The following is a 20744-nucleotide window of genomic DNA, read 5'->3' as shown; positions in this document are numbered from 1 at the left end:
CAGTGACACTAACTTTAGGGACTATTTGTGTGCTTTTCTGAAAATACGTCTCCTTGCTCCCTAATCAGAAGCAGCGTGCGCAGGAGGATCTTCACCTCCCGTTTCTTGTCTTAGCATATCAAACCCTAGCGAGAACATTGTGTGTTTATGTGTGTGTTCGAGTGTGCGGCCACAAAGAAAATAGAGGAAAAAGACCAAACCGAGAGAGGAAAAAAGAGAGGCTGCCAAGGTCACCGGTCAGAGCTGCCATCGCCGGAGTTCTTGTAGCTCCGCCAGTTGACGTCGGAGAAAGAGGAGAGGAAGGAGTGAGGTATTTATTTCATTGATTCAGCCTTGAAGTGATTTAATAGTCCCTTTCGCTTGTTTTATTTCTTTTTCTCTTCACAAACCACACACACATACATAAACACCAGTCACCACCACCGCCTGTGGTGGTGGCAGCAGCCGGGAAAGGCTCAACGACCACCATGATATCAATTGGTTGGTAGTGAGGTTACTTATAAGCTGATTTCCTTGGCTAAAATGTTATATATTGCAAGCATTTCATTCAAGTTTCTAGTTCTTTACTTGTGAAGATTGATTGGTGTAAAGGTGTGTGTACACCTAATGACCACCATATCACCACCATCTAATGGGGGGTTGATGTGAATCTCTATTCCTAATCATGTTTTGGGTCATTAAGTGCTTAATGAGGTTGTTGATATTGTCATATTCTTGGTTAGAGTTCATTGCAAATATCCTTTCTTCTTTCTTTGGATTTGCTCTTGGTGTGAGGGTTTTGACAACCCAAGGACCACCATGACTCCACCATGTCACCACCACTTCATGGTGGTTGAATGGTGTTGTTTCCTTTCAATTAAATATGAATGTTATGTACTTAATAGGTATGATTTGAAAACCAAACTTATAAATCTCTTCTTATGAGCTTAAGGTGAAGAAGAGTAATGTTTTAGCCAATTTCTCCAAGCTCTTAATCCATTGAGTCGTTTATTGTTTGGTATTGAATATTGTTGGTTTAATATCACATTTAACTGTTTTGATTGATTTTGTACTTAACCATTAAGGACTTAATGAGTTAAGTGGAATGCAAACTCATACTCAATGGTTTTGCTAAAATTCTGAAATTGTTCACTAGCTTTGAAAAATTATAATTAAATCTAGAAAACTCCAAATTACATGAGGTTTCTTCCCAGAGTTTGGTACTTGTGTCTAGTTTATTACCTAAAATTTTCAAAGCCTGATTCTACACACAAATGTACAGTTTTCACTTTGAATGCACGTTGGTCCAGAAGTTTCACTGATCACTTTGGTCGTTTTGTAAAAATCATAACTAAATCTAGGTAGCTCCATTTTTAATGAGATTTTTCCCTAAATGCTAATATTTATGTGTAGTTTTACTGATAAATTGGGTTTAGTCTGATTCCATTCCTAAGTTATATGGAATTGGAATTTCTTGAAGGTTGGTCAAAAAAAAAAAAGGAAAGTGTTGTTTTCATTAGTCATATTGTAAAATGTGTAATTAAATCTAGAAAAATCTAAATTTCATAAACTCAAAGGCTGAGTTTTGATGGAGGAGTCTAGTTTGTCACATGATTTTTCTATGGAATGATTCTCATCCCTCCTAAGGTGTTGATGACCATTTTCCGTGTGGTCCAGAAAAGGGACAGTTTTTTTATAATCAACTTGTAAATCTTTGGAATTCAATAGAAAGTTAACTAGAGTATGTGTCCCATGTTATGAAAAGATAATAAAATGTATTATAAGAAGTAATGTCAATCTTTCATTGGTTTGGGGGTTAAGTGAGGTTTAATGTCCCACAAAACCAATTGCTACAACGATAATAAAAATGAAGAAGTATATTATGAAGTATTAATAGGTAATATGCGGATATGAGCTAAGTAAGGATTATTGATGTGATTGTAGGTATCTTAAGAGCTGGAGACCCATCTTAGCTACTTATGCGATTTTCATCCTATACGACTGCTTCAGGTGAGTCTCCTCACCGTTTGTATGGGTCTAAGGCACCAATGCCGGCCCATTTAGTTTATGTATGATAGGAAGACCCGGGGGTTAGCCCTAGGTATTATACATGAAAGACCAGGGGGCGGCTCTTGGCACACAATATGTTATTATGTATGGTAGGAAGACCTGAAGGTTAGCCCTAGGCAATATGTATGAAAGACCAGGAGATGGCTTCTGGCGTACTGTATGCTATTATGTATGAAAGACCAGGAGGTGGCTCCTGGCATACTATATGTTGATTAGCTAAGTAGAGTAGTATGTATGCTAGTTGTCTTTGTGATGCTTGCATGGAAGACCACGAGGTGGCTTTTGGCACTTGACTGTGAGACCGAGGGGGTGGCCCCCGGCTTGGCAAGAAAGACCACGTGGCGGCCCGTGGCATAATGGCAAGACTATGTTTGGCACATAGCATCTTTACTGATTATGATATATGTATGGCTCACGGTTATGTATGACAGTATGCAAGTATGTGTTTATATGCTAGACCGTATCCGGTTGAACGAGACCGAAAGGGTAGGCCAGCACCCAGATATGCTAGGTAGTATGTTGATATGTATGGTATGTGGTATTTGGGGAACTCACTAAGCTTCGTGCTTACGGTTTTCAGTTTTGGTTTCAGGTACTTTGTTTTCAAAAGGAAGGAGTCGGCTCGATCGCAGCGCATCACACTATGTTTCCGTACATGAGATCTTTGGGATTGCACTCTGATATTGTTTTAAGATAACGTGTTTTGATTATTGACACTTTGGTTTTGACATGAGATGTTATTATGGATGTTTTTATACTTATGGTTTTATAATAACTTATTTAAATATAAAATTTTTGGCCTTGAATTTTGGGATGTTACAGGAATATTTAAAATTTAGCAAGAATTCTTCGATGTTTTTACGTCTTATTGGGCCTTAAAGTTAATTTTATTAAAATCTAAAGTATTCGGTGTGGGAGTAACTCAACGAAAGATTTCCAGATGGGCCGAACCTTTTGGATGTGAACCTTCTTCCCTTTCGTTTAACTATATTGGCGTCCCCATTGGTGCTAACATGAAACTAGTGAAGAACTGGAAGCCTGTTATAGATAAATTCATATCCAAACTCACAGAATGGAAGTCCAAATCTCTCTCGTTTGGCAAGAGGCTAACATTGCTGAAATCGGTTTTAGAGAATCTCCCCACTTACTATCTCTCTTTATTTGTGGCACCTTTGAGCGTCTTAGAAGCAATGGAAAAAATTAGAAGACACTTCTTGTGGGGAGGATGGGAGGAATCGAACAAGAAAATCCATTGGACTTTATGGGAGAAAGTTACAACACCTAAAGAATTAGGTGGACTGGGAGTGATCACTCTCAAATCGTTCAACATCTCTCTAATAGTGAAATGGTGGTGGCGTTTAAGGCAGAGCCCTACCTCACATTGGGTTAAAACGATTACTGGAATTCACAAGTTAAGTGCTAGAGCTGAAAATTGTCTTTCTAATAAAGCATTACCCGGGGTTTGGAACAACATTGCAAACATGAGTAAAGAGTTAATAAAGCACAACATTTCAGGAAATCAAGTCTCCACCAGAAAATCGACACCCTACGAATCTTCATGGATTTGTGAACTAACTTCAGACGGACGTTATGCAACATGTGCTCTCAGAAACAGATCGACGAACCATCAACCTGTTGACTCAAGCAAGTTTACTTGGGTTAAAGATATCCCCATTAAAATTGTCTGTTTCATCTGGCAAGCGAAAATGGGTAGCATCCCTTCGGCGGAGGCGCTATCCAATCGTGGAGTGACCATAGATTCAAAAATTTGTAAATATTGTGGAGATGAAAGTGTGTAACTGTTACTAATGACAACTCTTGTGAACTAAAAATGTTTTACATTAGTTATCTATTGGGAAATCGAAGCTAAGCTCAAAATTCAAATTCTTGAACTCCAATTCCTATTTGCTGAATTTGAGTAGCCCGAAGGATGCGAGAGTTTTGACTTGCTTCAATCAGATGCGTTTCCATAGCTAATATGTTCAAAGCTATGAAGATTTTAGAAGAACCGACGGTGAATATGCTTAAGTTTTTATGTCCACCATATCTATTTATTTTATCATTTTTGTGATTAAGTTGAAAATTACTTTGATGATTTGGATGCATATAGTTATAATGCTTTATTTATTTATTTATCATTCAACCGACTATTCAAAAAATGTATCACTAACAAGTGATAAAAGTTTTAGTTTGAAGGTTCCTCAAAAAGATGCATTAATAGCATCCATGAAAGACTAGAAATCTAAGAATTCCACCTTATTTTTATGACGTCTCCACTATTTAAAATCCAACTAAAAGAAATGTTGATACAATGGAATAAAATGTTATCCTCTTTTCCTTTAAAGTCTTAAAACCGAGGAAGTTTCTGAACTTCCAAATTTCCCATATTAACTGGTTGCATCTTTTAGCATCAATTTCGGAACCGGATTACTCTGGTAGACTAGGGATGATCAATACGACTCTACTTGGATCTAGTTTAGATTTAATATCTTGTATTTGCTTTGTTTCTCTATAGTCTCTCCCTTAGCTTTAGTTGGATCACTTATTGGGAACTTGTATTTTCTTGTTCTTTATATTAATAATTTTTGTTGTACTTCAATCTTTTTTTCAAGAGAAAAAAACATCACCACCCCGATGAATAATATTGCATCGACATAATATTGATTACATTGTATAATAAAATCGAAAACGATAATTACAATAATAATTAGTATGATTTTATAACTAATGCTAAAAATATAATAGTCTAATACTTTGGTTACCGTCTTTTTCAAACCAAATTTTCCAGTAACATCAATGTAGTTATAAATTAGATGATGCCAAACATAAAATACACTTCGTAGTGACCACACATTCTAGAACTATCAGCTTTAGGCTGGGCGGCTGGGCCACATGAGATCATGCTACCATAGTTATCATCTAATGTTTTCATACGTTTTTGTTTTACGTAATTTGTCTTTTTTCTATTTTCTTTTTCGAAAACTTCAAAGCAAAAAGACATATGGCGTACGCACTTACCGATGTTCTCATGGTACGTATTTGTCGTAGAAGTGGTGCATATGCATGCTTCAGTAGTTTCAGAAAGAATCACCAAAGGCAACATCCGAAACAGCAATGGCTTCCCCTTCCACCGACCTTCACTTCGTCTTGCTTCCACTGATGGCTCAAGGCCATATGATACCCATGGTGGACATCGCCAGGATACTAGCCCAAACCGGAACAACTGTTACCATAATCACAACTCCTGTAAACGCAAACCGTTTCAAATCAGTCATTGATCGGGCAATCGAAGCTGAGCTCAATATCCAAATGCTTGAACTCCAATTCCCATTCGCTGAATCTGGTTTGCCCGAAGGATGCGAGACTTTTGACTTGCTTCCATCAGCTGCGCATGTAGTCAATATGTTGAAAGCTATGAAGATGTTCGAAGAACCATTTGAGAGGATGCTTCAGGTTCTATGTCCTCCCCCAAGTTGCATCATCTCCGATGGTGCTTTTCCTTGGACTGCCGATGTGGCAAAGAGACTAAATATCCCGAGACTTGTGTTCTATGGGCCCGGATGCTTTCCCTTCCTGTGCATTCACATATTGAACAAAACTAATATACTAGACGAAATTAAATCCAACTCAGAGTACTTTGCGCTGCCCGACCTGCCCGACCATATTGAAGTTACCAAACCTCAGGCTTCGGGCTGGGGAAAGGGAAACAGAAAAGAAACCAAAGAGGTGTTTGAACAAACACAAGAAGCTGAGAAAGCTACATTCGGAATTGTGGTTAATAGCTTTGAGGAGTTGGAGCCAATATATGTTGAAGCGTTTGCAAAGGCAAAAGATACAAAGGTGTGGTGTATAGGCCCGGTTTCTTTATGCAACAAAAGTTTTCAAGATCTAGCGGAGAGAGGAAACAAGGCTGAGCATGATTGCATGAAATGGTTGGATTCAAGGGAAGTAAAGTCGGTAGTCTATGTTTGCTTGGGAAGTCTATCGCATGCATCAACAGAACAAGCCATTGAGCTCGCTTTGGGATTGGAGTTATCTGGCATACCCTTTATTTGGTTCATTAGGCAAACACGTGAAGACTTTGAGAAATGGCTCTTAGAAGAACGATATGAAGAAAGGATAAAAGATAGAGGCTTAATGGTTCGTGGTTGGGCACCTCAAATCTTGATATTGTCACATCAAGCGATTGGGGGTTTCATAACACATTGTGGTTGGAACTCGACTCTAGAAGGGATTTGTGCTGGGATTCCAATGGTCACATGGCCACATTTCGCAGAGCAATTTCTAAATGAACGATTTATCATAGATGTATTGAAAATTGGAGTCAAAATTGGTGCAGAGGTTCCAATCACATTCATAGAGAAAGATACACTTGAAGTGATGGTGAAGAGGACAGACATCAGGACTGCTGTGGAAGTTTTGATGAACGAGCAAGAGGAAGGAGAAGCAAGAAGAATGAGAGCTAGAGAGGTAGGGGAAATGGCAAAGAAAGCAATGGAGGAAGGGGGTTCTTCTTACCTTAACATAAAGTTGATGATTCAAGCTATTGCCGAAGAAGTAGCCAAGAAAAATAAACCTATTGAAGATATTGTGTAGCCATTGTAACTTGTACACCATGCATGATTTTTAAAGACAAAACATACAAAACTTTCCTTTCACGTTAGTGTGCAGGTATGCTTTATTTTGTGTGTAATGTTTTAAATTACATAGAATTCAAGATAGGGTATTTGATTTAATGTTATGTCGCAATTAGGACTATTTATATAAATTGTTGTGCCGTATTTTTGTGTCACTTGCAGCTAAGTCAAAGAGCCAAATAAGAAATAAATAAAAGTCAAAAAGATCTTTGACTTTATGCATTTAAATGAGATAAATGAGAGTGTAGTAGTTTTTTTTTACAAAATTGCAAAAATAGTTCGTATGATATATATTATTTCCGAGGTTTAATAAAAACCTTCATTTTTTGTGGCTTTGTGATCTTTTTACCATGTTTGAGTGTGAATTTGGTCCCTTTCCAAATTTAAATGACTAAATTATCATTTATAAGTCGTGAGTGAAGTTGAAGTCGTAAGTTACAAGGAGACTAGGGTGGCCTTTCAACGGTACATAGTTTGAGGAGTAAAGTTTAATGTTGTAAATGAACGGAACATTCCATGAACCGTTTGTGAACTGTTCGGCGGAAAATTCGTTTATAGTCGTTTATTTAATAAATGAATAAACATGAATATAAATTATCGTTCGTTTAGTTAACGAACAAACATGAACAATGATTTCGTTCGTTCATTTATATTCATGAATTTTCGTTTATGTTGTTTGTTTATATTCATTCGTTTAAGTTTATTTATGGTCAAATATGTTTAATTTTTTATTAAATTGTTATATAATATATTTATTCATGTTTATATATGTTCAATTATGTTTGTTTATCTTTGTTTGTTTGTTTATGTTCGTTTAGCATATTCACGAACATAAACAAAAAAACATGAACAATGTAATTGTTAAACGAACGAACATAAAAAAAAATCATTCATTTATCTGTTCATGTTTGTTCGTTTTTCCGGCTAACTTAAACAAATGAACATAAACAAGCATTTGTTCGTGTTCGTTTTGATTCATTTAGAGATAATGTTGGAAAGTGGGAGGGGAGATTCAAGGGAACTTGAGTAAACTAACCGTTATAAATAAGGTTTTCAAAAGAAAAAAATAGTTTTTGAAAAATAATCATTTTCTCTTGAATGCCTAACTTTAGAATATTGTTCATATCCGGGAGTTTATATATATATATATATATATATATATATATATATATATATATATATATATATATATATATATATATATATATATATATATATATATATATATGGGAGCGTTCAATCGAGAACATTTAAGAAAAAATTTGGAAAACATAATTTTTTTAATTAAAATTTAAAAATAATATTCATATAAATCAAAAAATAAGTACAAACAATTAAAAACCCACTAACTAACTCATAGCACTAACCACCCAACCAACACCACCCACCACCACCACGCGCCACCAACACCCATCACTAACCACCACCACCAACTACCACCCACCACCCATCACTACCCACCACTCACCACCACAACCACCCACCACCACCATCACCACCCACCACCACCATCACCACCCAACCACCACCACTTGCCACCACCACCCACCTCCACCACCCATCACTACCGCCCGCCACCACTACCTACCACCCATCACCACCACCCGCCACCACCACCCATCACTAACCACCACCAACCACCACTCACCACCCATCACTACCCACCCACCACCACCACAACCACCAACCACCTCCGCTACCACCATCACCACCCACCACCATCACCCGCTACCATCACCCACCTCCACCACTCATCACCACCGCCCACCACCACCAACAACAACCACTACCTACCACCCATCACCACCACCCACCCACCACAACCATCACCACCACCACCAACCAGCACCCGCCACCACCACCCATCACTACCCACCGCCACCAATCACCACCCACTACCCACCACCTGTCACCATCTCCCATCACCTGCCACCACCACCCACCACCACCTACCACCCACCACCATCATCACCACCAACCACCACCCATCACTACCCACCACTACTACCAGTAACTACCACTCGCCACCACCACCTACCAACACTACTAACCTCCATCACCCATCACCATCGCGTGCCACCACCACCCACAACCACTACCTACCACCCATCACTAACCGCCACCACCAACCAAGACCCACTATCCATCACTACCCACCACCACCAACCACCACTCGCCACCACCATCACCACCAACCACCATCACCACCCAACCACCATCACTACCCAACCACCACCACCACTCATCACTACCCACCACCCATCACCACTCACCACCACCCGCCACCACCACCATAACCCCTACCACCACCCGCCACCACCACCCATCACTATCCACCACCCACTACCACCCATCACCACCACCACCCAACACCCACCCACCACAACCATCACCACCACCAACCAACAGCACCCCAACCTATAAAGATTTGTTTTTGTGTTTTTAATTCATTAGGTTTCCTCTTGTATATAATCACATGTGATTATATGTATCGAGTCACATGTGATTATATATATATATATATATATATATATATATATATATATATCAAATCATATATGATTTATATGTTATTAAATACATATAATCACATGTGATTAAATACACGTGAAAAACTAGTGAATCGAGAATGCAAAAATGATTATTGTCCACGTAAAACATATGTGATTAGATACATATAACTACATGTGCTTATATGTATTTAATAAAATATTATTTACATGAGCTGTATTTATTTTTGTGTTTTCGATTTAATAATTGGCATCATGTATTAAATCATATGTGATTATATGTATTTAATCACATATGATTTACATGGACAATATTTGTTATCACGTGTTGATTCAATAGTTGTTCTTGTGTATTTAATCACATGTGATTATATATATTTAATCACATATGATTCGTATGGAAAATATTTATTCTTCCGTCGATTCAATAATTATTCTAATATATTTAATCACATGTGATTATATGTATTTAATAAAATATGATTTATGTGGACAACATTTATTTGATTATATGTACCCACCACCATTACCAACACGCAACACTACCACTAACCACCACCCATCAATACCACCACCATCCATCACCACCACCCATCAATACCACCACCATCCATCACCACCACCCATCTCCACCACCCATTACCACTGCTCGTCACCACGGCCACCACCCATCACCCACCAAAACCACCACCACTACCACTCGCCACCACAACCCACACCACCCATTACCTATAGCCACTAACATTGTATGTGATTGAATACATATAATGGCATAAATCATGTGTGATTATATATACTTTTTTATATGTGATTAAATACATATAATCACGTGTGATTATATGTATCTAATCACAAATAATTTAATCGCATATGATTATATGTATACAATCATATGTGATTTATTTGAAAAATATTTGTTTTTAACGAATCTTGTTTATATAAATCATATGTGATTAAATATATATAATCACATGTGATTATATCTATTTAATCACATATGATTTATGTGGATAATATTTATTACTCATTTTCGATTCAATAGTTGGTCTCGTGTATCTAATCATATGTGATTATATATATATATATATATATATATATATATATATATATATATATATATATATATATGTAATCACATATAATCTATAGACAAAATTTGTTTATGATTAAATACATTCACATATGAATAAACCCAAGAGAAAAATTATTGAATCAAAAAAGCAAAAATGTTTATTGTCCAAATAAATCATATGTGATTAGATACATATAATCACATGTGATTAAATGTATTTAATCACATATCATTTGAGTGGAAAAATAACAATTATTGAATCGATAATGCGAAAATGAATCTTAGCCACATAAATCATATGTCATTAGATACACATAACCACATGTTATTATATGTATCTAATCACATATGATTTATGTGGACAATAATCATTTTCCCGTTCTCGATTCAATAGTTGTTATCGTGTATTTAATCACATGTGATTACACGTATCTAATGTAACTCACCTCCTTAATATGAGAGTTAATGTAACTCACCTCCTTGAACTTGAAAATCAGCTAGCATGAATAAGATGGATCATTTTCTTTCTGGGAACCTACACAACAGTTATAACATTATTTATCTTGTGCTTTGGTTTACTATATATTTTCTTATTTTCTCTTTGATTGTAGTGCACTTTTGGGGATCTGTTTTCCTACCTTTCAGCACATTCTTAAATTTCGATAAAATAATATTGGTAAAGTTCCTCATTTTATCTTTTCAGAAATATAAAGATCTTATTCTAATGATTTTTGGTTGATTTTATATTAAATTTACAAGTTAGTAACTTTAGGTTGTCACTTTCTGGACCACTCAACACTCTTGGAATAAACTGTACAGATCTACTAAGAATTACATCAGTCCCTTTATATGTGGGAATCTATACATCCGTATCTAATTATAGGATTTTGAATTTTGGCATTTAGAGTTCTAATGAATTTATTATGATTTTTTGAAGACAATGCATGAAATTTGTGAGAGCATGGACCAGCCTGGGAAGATTGCCAATTTTACCCCTCAAGGAGTTGGAATTTCGAAATGTGATTCAAAGTTTGAAGAAACTAGACAAACTAAGATTTCCAGAAAACTAAGTCTCGTGATTTTTAGATGTTCTTATTGACCTGCAAGAATTTTAGAAGTTGGAGGACAGATTTGGGAAAGTTGATCATAATAGTTTTTAAATCACTTTTGGTGTTCTATTAAGGACTTAATGGTTAAGCCTTAAGTTTATCACTTTTTATATGATTGTCGGTTACTTATCAGGCTATTAAAATGTGAAATTCAATTTAACCTAAGGGCCTTAATGTTTGGCTTAATGAGGGTTCAAAGTAAAGGATTTTCACATAAAATGCTACCTTTTCATTGAGGCATTTCATCGAGCACTTGGTGTTCATAAAAAATCTATACAAAGATATAACTCAAGATGAAGGGTAAAAGATATAATTTCGATTAAATAGTTATTTTCGTGTAATTTATTAATCCAATTATCTTATTCACATAAGAATACTAATGAAATTATTATTTATTTATTTTTTTAAATTATACTCTTTTTTACATTCAACAATTCTTATTAAATAATTAAAATGAATCTTTACATAGGACAAGCCCCCACATGACCCATAACTTCTAAATTATTATCTTTGTTTTTTTTTATCAATTTATCTTTGGCAAATTAAAGATTAACACAAATTAACTTTTAACAGCCATAGAAATAAAAATTATCATCATTAATTAGTCCCCAATTCGGCTATGAATTATTGTTGTCAATATTAAATATGCATCAGATCTAATTTCATTTTGAATATCTAATATTAACTATGCGTCGAGAATATAAGAGTTTAAGATCTAATTTCATTTTGAATATATCGAGACCGCAACCACTGGTGGGATGTCAAGTCCACCAAGCAAATTACACCCTTTGTTTGCAAATAAAACGTAATATAATGGTAAAAAGGGATATCGATCATCGGGGAAACGATTGTATTCAATCACCAATGCAATCTAAAAGAACTATTGTAAATAAACTAATTAACTACAATTAAACTAAAAAGGGGTGGTGTTTGATTACTTGAAAACTAAAAGACTTGAATAACTAAAAACGTGCAATTAAGCAAGATAGTGATATGCTCAAATATTGGAGAGAGTTGGTTAACTAAGGCAATTCAACACAATGAACATTTGTGTGTTTATCATTAGGATTCAACATGAAGCTTATCATTTATCCCAAATTGGTTATAGCAATCATGAAGCATGATATGTCAAGATTCCTCTTAGGTAGTATGGAGGTTGGGGAAGCCCACAACACACCTTCTTAATCAAGATCAAGGGTTTAATTGAAGCAATTGAACCCAAGAAGTTAATTAGCCTTAAGAAAGAAGGAATCCCTAATTCCTAGAGGATGTCAATGCTTACACATCCATAAAGGAGCTATGATTCATAAACTAGAGATGATTTTTACCATCATAAAACCTTTGTTCTAAGTTAATTCAATGATTCAATGCAAAACCAAAGAAATATATTAACAATAGCTCATTCAAGTGTCAAGCTCATGATCAAAGCATTAAACAAGCATAAGAAATATGATCTAGAACCATAAACATAAGATAATTGATAATCTAGCATGAATCCTTCAAAAACCCACAAACATTCAAAGGTTTTAACCAAAGTTAACCAATATAGAGAGTTTAGCCACTCATGGCAATAGAAAAACAATCACAAAAGTCTAATTGCATAAAAAAAACTACCAATCTCTTGGAAAGATGAAAAGAAATGAGTCTTGAGCTTCAAAATCGCCTCCCCCAGGTCTCCAATGGTGAAAAATCGAGAATGTAGCTAATGGATCTGATCCCCCAAGGTTATGGCAAGCCAAATGACCAAAATGCCCAAACTAGGCAGTTGCACGAGTACCCGCGCGACGAAAATTCCACTCGCGCAAATGTTGTTGTAATGTTATTGGTCCTTCATTCCTCCACTCCACCCTTCCACTACCAAAGATTCCTTTGGTCCCTCCATATCCATGTGATTTAAACCAACCAATCATCATTTAGCTTCAAATATGGATGCTCCAAGCCCAAAAATAGAAGTTTATGACCCAGCTTCACAAGCCCAAAATATCCAAGTCCTTAACTCTTAAGGCCCAAATCTTCTTTTATGGATCCGCCAAGCCCAACAATGCCCCGAGAGCCCACTAAAACCGTCTCCAATCAACCCGCAACCGCAACGAACACTGAAAACCTGCAAAATACCTTATGCAAAATAAAAAGCACCCGGTACGATCCATAATAAAGAAAATAAAGAATATACAATGCAATACTAATAAAAAGAGCTAAAAATCTAAAATAAACTAATAAAAATAAGGAAATAAAATAAGCTATCAACCACCAACCAAAAGAAAAAAGCATGCTAAATATAGACCTAATCATATTGAATCGATATAGTCGAGTTGAGATAACTCACCAACACTTAACTCTACAATGATCGCAATAAACCGACCTAGATTTGATCACGTCTTCCACTACCACATCGACGCAATCCGACGCATGCTCGCCGACCACAGTGGAGCTCCTCTATTCCCAAGTTGCTAGATACGGGATTTGTCACGTCAGCAGATGAGGTAGGAGAGACGGCGGTAGTTGTTGAAGCGCATGTCGTATCAAAAACTCGTCGACGTTTGTCTGAAAAGGGACCGCTGGCTCCAAATCACCATTATTGACTATTATTTGAAACGTCAGATGTCGGTGTGTGATAAGGAAATCAAAAATGTTAGATCCGATGATGAAAAAAGATCAGAAAAGAGAGTAGAAAGATGTAATTTCTGAACAGGTAGTTTCCGACGAGGTGGTTTTATGGCGGAGGAAGATGAGAGGAAAAGGAAGTCGGTCAAAGAAGAAAGTAGAAAGATGTAATTTCCGAATGAGGAAAACAAAAACGCATGCTTTTTTAACAAATAAGCTAAAAAAATGTTCTCAAATTCTCAATCTAAAAAATGTTCTCATTTGAACATGAACATCATAATATATATATATATATATATATATATATATATATATATATATATATATATATATATATATGCCGATATTATTATATTCTAACGATCTTTGTGTGGATGTAATGTTGATTGTGTACCAATCAATTTAATTATTTTAAAATGATAATAATAAATATTATTGAATTAAAAATAATTAAAAAATATCATCTAATTTCACGATAAAAGTATTTTAGTCATCTGAGATAAATTTAAAAACAGAAAAGAGTAAATTGCACGAATGGTCCCTATGGTTTAGGGTAATTTGTGCATTTGATCCCTAACCTATTTTTTTAACTCGGAATGTTCCTACTTTTTGTTTGTGTTACATGTTTGGTCTGTGTCTTACATAAAAAGATTTTTTTCCTTGATTTTTTAATTTATTTAAATAAACATACCCACAATCCCACCTCCCTCACCTTACCGTACCTATACCATCATTTTTTCCTATTTAAATAATAGTCTTTTTAGATAAAACGGTGAGTAAACGCGTAACGGAAACAAACGTTAGAGACCAAACGCATAAGAAAATCAAATAGTATGGACCTTCCAAATTAAAAAAAATAAGTTTGGGAACAAACGCATAAATTAGACCAAACCATAGAGACCATTTGTGTAATTTACTCAAAAGAAAATTCCAAATTTTTGTGATAATCAATTCTCTTGATTTAAAAATTCTGATTTTTTTTAATTAATTCAGTTTTAATTCTAACGTAATTTTTAATTATATCCGAGTTTATTCTGGCAAAATGACACAAAGATCAACCATAGACTAGTATATATATATTCAATTATATTCTTACAGAATATGGTTATATTCAAGATATAATACGAATGTTATATGAAACGAATTACATTAATTTTTAAAGAATCTGATTATAATCAATAATGGTTAACAGTTACATTTATTCTTAAAGTTTAAAATTTAAAATGGTTAACAGTTATATATTCTGAAAGAATATTATTGTTAAGAATCATTTTATGCTTTATATATTCGGGAAGAACACATTCTGCTAGAATACATTCCACATTTTGTTAAAATACACGATTGTTCTCAATGTATTCTTTATTTTTCACATCAACGAATACACCACCTCCCCTCCGCCACCAACCACCACCACTGTCGCCACCAACAACAACCACCACCTCCACCACCACCCGCCGCCGCCATATTCATATATGAATAATCACTTCCGCTATACTTATTCATATATGAATATACATATTCATATGTATTTAAAAATGAATATGATATGTTCCATCGGCTCGGTACGCTGGAGCGTTTAAACGGTAGATTCAAAATGAGTGGTCCAGGTTCATTCTCTCGATCTCAACTTTTTTTTTTATCAATTGTACTATATATATATATATATATATATATATATATATATATATATATATATATATATATATATATATATATATATTCAAAAAAAATGTTTAATTTATTTTGGGATTCCAAATATTACATTTCCAAATGTTTAATATTATCGTTTTTAAAAATAAAATATCTAATTTCATACACTAATATCGTATATAGTTTTTCGATTTCATGTCTAATATATATATTTTTTTGAACTTTTCATTAAATTTAAGTAAAAAAACAAATTTTTTATCTCGAAATTTTGGAATTATTTTTGGATTTGAAACTTGTTCTTGAAATTCCAGAGTTTTATTTTTTTTTTCGAAATCTAAAATTTTAGTCCGGAATCCGGAATGTTGGTTCAAAATCAAGAATGTCAATTTAGAATTAGTCTAAAAAATCTTAGTTCGAAATACTCATTCCAGACAAAATGGTTATTTTTGCAAAATAAATAAATAAAACCTAAGTTTTTTTTTTCAAATACATATTTAAAAAGGTTAGATTATTTGGTCTTTCCTGGTCTATAAAGCAAAGAAGAGATTAACAAAAGCAGTTTGTTAAAATATATAGATTACATGGTACAATAAAATTGAAAAGATATGATTTTATATTTAATGCTAAGATATATTTTCTAATGCTGATACATTGGTTAGCGTCTTTTTTTAAACCAAAATTTCGAATCGCATCAATGTAGTTAGATGATGCCAAACATAAAATGCAATTTGTAGTGACCACACCTTCTAGAACTATCAGCTTTAGGCTGTGGCTGATCACACGAGATCATGCTACCATAGTTATCATCTAATATTTTAATGTTTTCGTTAATTTACGTAAGTCGATTTTTTTTTCTTTTTTGTTTTTTAATATTACAAAGCGACACATGGTACGCACTTAATTACCAATGTTGTCATGGTATTCGTAGAAGTGGGTGCACATGCTTCAGTAATTTCAGAAAGAATCACCAAAGACAACATCCGAAACAGCAATGGCTTCCCCTTCCACCGACCTTCACTTCGTCTTGCTTCCATTGATGGCTCAGGGCCATATGATACCCATGGTGGACATCGCCAGGATACTAGCCCAAACCGGCGTAACTGTTACCATAATCACAACTCCTGTAAACGCAAACCGTTTTAATTCAGTCATTGATCGAGCAATCGAAGGTCAACTCAACATCAAAATCCTTGAAGTACAATTCCCATTCGTTGAATCCGGTTTGCCTGAAGGATGCGAGAGTTTTGACTTAATTCCATCAGCTGCGTATATAGTCAACATGTTCACAGCTATGAAGAAGCTAGAAGAACCAGTGGAGAAGATGCTTCAGGTTTTATATCCACCTCCAAGTTGCATCATCTCAGATGGTGGTTTTCCTTGGTCTACTAATCTTGCAAAGAGATTGAATATCCCAAGACTTGTTTTCTATGGACCTGGATGCTTTGCTTTCTTGTGCATTCACATAGTGAACAATACTAATATACTAAACGAAATCGACTCCAACTCAGAGTACTTTGAAATACCCGGGCTTCCTGATCGGATTGAAATTACCAAACCTCAGGCTTCAGGTTGGGGAAAGGGAAACACAAAAGAAACCAAGGAGTCGTTTGAACAAACACAAGAAGCCGAGAAAGATGCATATGGGATTGTGGTTAATAGCTTTGAGGAGTTGGAGCCAAAGTATGTTGAAGAGTTCGCAAAGGCAAAAGGTAAAAAAGTGTGGTGTATAGGCCCTGTCTCTGTATGCAACAAAAGTTTCCAAGATATAGCCGAAAGAGGAAACAAAGGAGTTAAAAACGAGCATGATTGCATGAAATGGTTGGATTTACAAGAGCCACAGTCTGTAGTTTACGTTTGCTTGGGAAGTTTATCATATGCTACCACAGAACAAGCCATTGAGCTTGCTTTGGGATTGGAGTTATCTGGCATACCCTTTATTTGGTTCATTAGGCAAACACGAGAAGAGTTTGAGAAATGGCTCTTAGAAGAACAATATGAAGAAAGGATAAAAGATAGAGGCTTAATGGTTCGTGGTTGGGCACCTCAAATCTTGATATTGTCACATCAAGCGATTGGGGGTTTCATAACACATTGTGGTTGGAACTCGACTCTAGAAGGGATTTGTGCTGGGATTCCAATGGTTACATGGCCACATTTCGCAGAGCAATTTCTAAATGAAAGGTTTATTGTAGATGTTGTAAAAATTGGAGTCAAAATTGGTGCAGAGTTTCCACTTATGTATAGAGAGAAAGATAAGTTTGAAGTGGTAAAGAAGGAAGACATCAAGACTGCTGTGGAAGTTTTGATGAATGAACAAGAGGAAGGAGAAGCAAGAAGAAGGAGAGCTAAAGAGCTCGGGGAAATGGCAAAGAAAGCAATGGAGGAAGGAGGTTCTTCTTACCTTAACATAAAGTTGATGATTCAAGCTATTTCCGAAGAAGTAGCAAAGAACAATAAACCAATTCAAGATATTGTGTAGCCATTTTAAGCACTACACCATACATGATTTTTCAACACTAAACATTGTGCAAGTGTGTTTTATTTGAGTGATTAAATGAAATATTACTTTGATGATTTGGATGCCTAGAGTTATAATGCTATTTTTATTTTATTATTCAACCGACTACCCAAAAATGTATCACTATAACAAGTGATAAAAGTTTTAGTTTCAAGATTCCTCAAAAAGATGCATTAATAGCATCCAAATGGACCAAATCTAAAGTGGTATATAGAATTATAGATATAGATGCTGCCGAACACATAAAGATGCTTACGTAAGTTAATTCAGTCACATCAATAGAGGTAGATTCTGCCGAACATAAGATGTGATATTGTAAAATCCAATGTTTTTTTGGCTCTCATGCTACCATAGTTATCATCTAATTTCATTTATCATCTCAATGTTGGTTTTCGAAAACTACAAAACAAAAAGACACATTTGTAACCACTTGTTCATGTTCGCATGCTATTTAATTCGTAGAGTTCATGAAGCTAGAGTAGTTTCACATATAGCCACTTACATCTATCAAATTCCAAAACTCCAATGGCTTCCCTTCACATTGTCTTGTTCCCATTAATGGCTCAAGGTCATCTCATACCAATGGTAGACATAGCAAGGTTACTAGCCCAACATGGTGCTATGGTCACCATAATCACAACTCCAATCAATGCAAACCGTTTTAAATCCATCACAAATCGTGCAATCAAAGCTAAACTCAACATCCAAGTTCTTGAACTCCAACTACCATTATCGGAAGTCGGTTTACCCGAAGGATGTGAGAATTTTGACTTGCTCCCAACAGCAGCACAAGCGATCAACATGTTCACAGCAATGACGTTGCTAGAACAACCCGCGGAAAAGATGCTCCGTGGGTTATACCCGCCTCCAAATTGCATCATCTCAGATGGTGGTTTTCCTTGGACTATGGATATTGCAAAAAGGTTAAATATTCCTAGGTTTGTATTCTATGGGCCCGGATGTTTCGCGTTTTTGTGTATCCACATTGTGACAAATACTAATATACTAAACGAAATTGACTCCAACTCGGAGTACTTTGTAATGCCTGGGCTTCCTGATAGGATTGAAGTTACTAAACCTCAGGCTTCAACGTGGGGAAAAGGAGATTGTAAAGAAACAACCGATAACTTTGAAAGACTGATGGAAGCTGAGAAAAGTTCAAGTGGGATTGTGGTTAATACTTTTGAGGAATTGGAGCCCAAGTACGTTGAAGAGTTTGCGAAAGTGAAAGGTAAGAAAGTTTGGTGTATAGGTCCGGTTTCATTATGTAACAAAAGTTTACAAGATATATCAGAGAGAGGAAACAAATCCGCGATTCACGAACAAGATTGTTTGAAATGGTTGGATTTGCGGGACCCACAATCTGTAGTGTACGTATGCTTGGGAAGTCTATCGTATGCTTCTACAGAACAAGCGATTGAGCTAGGGTTAGCATTGGAGTTATCGAATAAGCCTTTTATTTGGTTTGTTAGGAACGCAAGTGAAGAACTTAAGAAATGGATTTCAGAAGAAGGATTCAAAGAAAGGGTTAAAGATAGAGGATTGATGGTTCATGGTTGGGCCCCACAAATGTTGATATTGTCGCATGCAGCGATTGGGGGTTTTGTGACGCATTGTGGGTGGAATTCGACTCTTGAAGGGATTTCTGCTGGGGTTCCAATGGTTACATGGCCACATTTTGGAGAACAGTTTTTGAATGAACGATTTGTGATAGACGTGTTGAGAATTGGTGTGAGGATTGGTGTGGAGGTTCCTGTTGTGTTCTATGAGCAAGATAAGGCGGAGAAATTGTTGTTGACAAGGGAAGAGATTAGGGCAGCTGTTGAAGGTTTAATGGATGGTGGAGAGGAAGGAGAAGCGAGAAGAAAGAGAGCGAGAAAGCTTGGGGAAATGGCGAAGAGGGCAATGGAAGAAGGGGGTTCGTCTCATCTCAACATGACATCGATGATTCAAGCTATTACAGAAGAAGTAGCTAAGAAGACTATACCGATTCAGGATATTGTGTAGCTAGTGTGCAACTTGAATGCTTTGTTTTCTCCTTTTACCTCTTGAAACCTTGGTGACTTTCACCAAACGATTTCTCTTACACACCCAATTCAGAAAATGCATCTACGTTCTTGAACTTCAAGAATAATGTAATCTTACTGAGTACTTTTATCGAACGCCTTGTGTGCAATCTTTCAAACTCCACAAAAACACAAGATTTCCGTGTGGGTGAACCAAGTTTTCAATACAATTCACTAAAACAAAAACGAATTTGATTGTAGTAATTATCTAGATTCGAAATTGATAAATCTCTCCAAAATTTTCTTCAAAGCATCGCACCTTTAATAAACCCTTAAATAAAAAGCCAAGGAATATCCCCAAACAGCCACTATCGATCAATAAAAGCTCCTCTCCCGAACGTGATACCAATTTGTTGTGTTGTTTTTATGTGCAACAAAACAAGAAGAATATGAATTTTGCTACTGTGCGTAGGGCCAGAATTTGGTCTAAGGTTGATCAACGGATCGACACCTTTAGTAGCGACATGTCGCCGCTAACGCGTCGTCTCTAATGCCTTATTGCAGGAACAAACCCTATCCGTTGTATTAT

The 20744-nt window shown here is 35.7% G+C and overlaps 1 long non-coding RNA gene and 3 pseudogenes across 2 annotated transcripts in view; all 4 read left to right on the top strand.

Annotated features, from left to right (window-relative positions):
* LOC145089963 (uncharacterized) overlaps positions 1–2855 on the top strand; it is a 2862-nt gene extending 7 nt beyond the window's left edge. Inside the window, exons 1-4 of one of the 2 annotated variants that reach the window (XR_013701421.1) lie at positions 51–310; positions 1924–1989; positions 2481–2560; positions 2642–2855. This is a non-coding gene — a long non-coding RNA (uncharacterized LOC145089963). Of the gene's footprint in view, positions 311–1923; positions 2561–2641 lie in introns of both variants that reach the window. The other variant, XR_013701419.1, reaches the window with a different exon arrangement.
* A 2270-nt stretch (positions 2856–5125) lies between these two features.
* Positions 5126–6766, top strand: LOC145069056 (UDP-glycosyltransferase 73E1 pseudogene; annotated as a pseudogene).
* A 9768-nt stretch (positions 6767–16534) lies between these two features.
* On the top strand, positions 16535–18205 carry LOC145089955 (UDP-glycosyltransferase 73E1 pseudogene; annotated as a pseudogene).
* A 261-nt stretch (positions 18206–18466) lies between these two features.
* Positions 18467–20373, top strand: LOC145069052 (UDP-glycosyltransferase 73E1 pseudogene; annotated as a pseudogene).
* Positions 20374–20744: the final 371 nt, after the last annotated feature.

The sequence above is a fragment of the Lactuca serriola genome, chromosome 1 (genome assembly GCF_051521515.1).
Source record: "Lactuca serriola cultivar US96UC23 chromosome 1, Lser_US96UC23_V15, whole genome shotgun sequence".
Classification (NCBI taxonomy): Eukaryota; Viridiplantae; Streptophyta; class Magnoliopsida; order Asterales; family Asteraceae; genus Lactuca; species Lactuca serriola.
The sequence above is the reverse complement of the archived record's forward strand: the minus strand, read 5'-3'. Positions and strand labels throughout refer to the sequence as shown.